This window comes from Vulpes vulpes, chromosome 9 (genome assembly GCF_048418805.1).
Source record: "Vulpes vulpes isolate BD-2025 chromosome 9, VulVul3, whole genome shotgun sequence".
In the NCBI taxonomy this organism is placed as follows: domain Eukaryota; kingdom Metazoa; phylum Chordata; class Mammalia; order Carnivora; family Canidae; genus Vulpes; species Vulpes vulpes.
In genome coordinates, this window is record NC_132788.1 from 71,671,528 (window position 1) to 71,675,136 (window position 3,609).

The following is a 3,609-nucleotide window of genomic DNA, read 5'->3' on the forward strand; positions in this document are numbered from 1 at the left end:
TGAAAAACCTGGCAGGTAGGTTGGTCTGAGTGCTGATCTTCTGTTTAATTCCTGGGTGATTATTATCTTTGTCATATTAAAACAAAGCACATGTTAATTTATGCAGCTTTACATGAGTCTAGTGCACAAAATTGTAAAATAAATAATAATACTGATGACCATCATCATCATCATAGCAAAGCCTTAGATGCAGTCCCAGGTAATCATGTAAGCAGTTGACACATTATCTCTATTACATTATGATAAAATACATGTAATATAAACTTCGTCATCTGAACCATTTTTAAGTGGAGAGTTAGTTCATTGTCACTGAGTACCTTCACATTGTTGTACAACCATTACCAACATCCATCTTCAAAAGTGTTTAATCTTCCTAAACTGAAACTCTGTACTATTAAATAGCGAACCCTCCCCCCCACCCAGTCCCTGGCAACCACCATTCCCACTTTCCCTCTCTATGCATTTGGCTACATTAGGGCTCTCATGTAAGAGGAATCCTATAGTATTTGTACTTTTGTGACTGGCTTATTTCGCTGAGCACCATGTCCTCAGGTTTCATCCATGTTGAAGCAGGTACCAAAATTCACTTGCTTTATAAGGCTGAATAACATTATTCATTATATATATATTATATGTTATATATAATATTATATATTGTGTATATACACCACATTCTGTTTATCCAATGATCTGTCAGTGGACACTTGGGTGGCTTCCACCTTTTGGCAATTGTCAATAATGCTATGACGATGTAAAAAATACCTCTTCAATTCCCTGATTTCAGTTATTTTGAGCATACACTCCGAAGTAGAATTGCTGCATCATATTGTGATTCTATGTGTAATTTTTTTAGAAATCTCACATCAGCTGCGCCATTGTACATTCCCAACACCAGGGCACAAGGGTTCCAATTTTTCCACATCTTTGTCATGATCATCTTGTTAAATTCTGTATTTCTCTTGTGTGCCCTCAGTAGAGATATTTTCCCCCTCCCTAGAGTTAATCAAAGTCCTTCGAATTGTATTTCATAGTGATACGGATCTGTTCATTGTCTCAGGGAGGCTTATGCTGGCATTTGAAAGCAATTCCTCAAGGCTTTCTGATGAGCTCAGTAGGTTGAAACATGCACATCTAATGTAACATTCCTTCCCAGGTAGAGTAAGTTGGCAGGACCTGATCTTTCATGGAAGCTGTGACTCTCAAAAAGCCTCTCATTTACCACTTATTCCCTCCCAGTTACCTAGTCATTGTTCTAAAGATATTTTCTTCCAACTGATAATGCTGAATACAAAACTTTCTCACAGCCTCTCTCACTAACTCTCTCCTTAACCTGTTGTCATGTCTTTGGGACAGATGAGCAAATTTTACCACCTGCACTCTTTGGTATGCTCCCAAGACCAATGTCTTGGTGTCCTTCAGGAAGTCTGCTAACACTTTCAACTATTAGTGACTTGGTATTCCCAAAAAAGTGCGAAATGTTATTCAGAATAATGGGACATAAGCATGCTTCAGTGGTTAAGAGCAGAGACTGGCATTCATCAGCCTAAGTTCAAACCCACTCAACAACTTAATAGGTATTTTATTTTGTGTGAGCTATTTAGCCTCATTGGACACCAGTTTCTCCATCTATAAAGCATGGATAAGAAAGTCTCTGTCATGGGATTTTTAAAAGGATAAATGAGATCATATTGATAAAAAAATAACATTATATTTGGCAAGTAGTAAGCTCTCTATAAATGTTAGCTGTTCTATTAAATCTCACCCAACTAGAAGACAGCATTCCAAGGGTAGAAACTGATCCTTAGTGACATAGCCAGCCTAGTACCTTATGCATAGTAGATGATCAAGAAAAATCTTCAGATGATCATTTCTCATTATTTTGATGGGATAGCCATGATGTTTTCAACATTATGACTTTAAAATCACAAGTTTCCAGACTAAGGAACATGAAGAAAAGGGTAAGGAGGGCAAAGAGGCCAGGGGAAGCAGGCACAGGAGACAGGCGCACACAGGAATTTCAGAAGTCATCATCCTGTGAGATCCAAACTTAGGGAGTGCTCATACTTCACGCCAAAATAAGTTGGCTAGAGTCTCTGTGTGAAGAGACAGATTGTTGAGCAAGGACCTGCATGTCTAAACCATTCCAGCATCTTGCCCACCTGAGGAGTTGCCCTGACTCTTCTCCCCAGTGATTATTCTGCTTTTCCACACCCACACACTGGGAAATTTCTCCTCTCTAGGACATCCTAGGCCAAATCATCTCCATTTCTACTTTGAATGCAGTCAAGCCTGGAAGCATTTTGCTTGTAATTGGAATGTTGTAGGGTTGTACTAGAAAGCCTGCCCAACACTTACATCACTGCTGGAATTTGAACTTTATTTCTTTACTTGTTGTTCTAGAACTAAGCTGCCCAGTATAGTATCTACTATACACAGGCACCTATTTAATGTAAATTAATTAAAATTAAATAAAATTTAAAATTCAGTTCCATTAGCAAGTGCTCAATCACCATATCTGGCTAGTGATTATTGTATTGAATAGAGCAGATATAGAACACTGATGTCATCACAGGAAATCTTATTGGAGAATTGCTCTAGAAAATAAGATCAAGCACCATGAAACAGGTAATTCTCATGAAAAATTGTCATAGCTACATGAGAAGCAGGGGGAGTTTTTATTTCTCATGTATACTATGGTAGTTTTAAAACATGTCATGAAGTCTTTGCCCCACCACCCATCAATATGTGAACTCTAACTCCCCTTTTCTTGAATATGGACCGACTAAGTAATTTACTTTTATTAAATGGAATGAGATGGAATGTGGAATTTTTGAGCCTATGTTACAAGAAAAATGATAGAGCTTCTGCTTTGCCCTCTCTCTCTTGAAATGCTCCCCCCTTGGAATCCCGCCACCATGCGATGAGGAAGCCCAGGCCACATGAAAAAGCTACATGTAGGTGCTCTGGCCAATAGTTCTCACCACAGCCCCAGCTGACCCCCTGCTTATGCTCTAGACATGGGAGCCTCTGCAGACTCTAGCCTCTAGGCTGCCCCAGATAATACTAGGTGGAGCAGAGACAAATATTCTTAGTATACCTTATAGAAAACTGAACCTTGGTTTTCTTGCCTACTGCCATGATGTTCTTGTTTTAAGCCACTATAATTGCGGTACTTCATTACAAAAATTTTGAACATAAATATTCTTGAAAAGTAGCACATTTTACGTGAAGCATCATTAATGAAGTATCTTTAATGAAACTTAATCCATAATGAAAAGATATTAGAAGAAGCATGAGAGTCATTCTCTTCAGTACATAATTGAAACATCAGTGAGAACATGAGACAAATCAAAAGAGTAGGAAAATTATAATGCACTTTTAGAAATGATCACTGGCCCCATCATCCAACTACATAAACAGTCCCATGCTTAGTGGCTAAAAACATGGCAACATTTTTGGGCTTGCTCCTCAGATGTCACAACTTCCAATTCATTGTCAGCTCTACAGTTCTATCTAGGGGTTGCCATCCAGCTGGTAGAGAACTTGTCTTAGGATTATATCTGCATAGAACCCTTGATGCTTTTAATAATATGTGTGATCATTCAAACA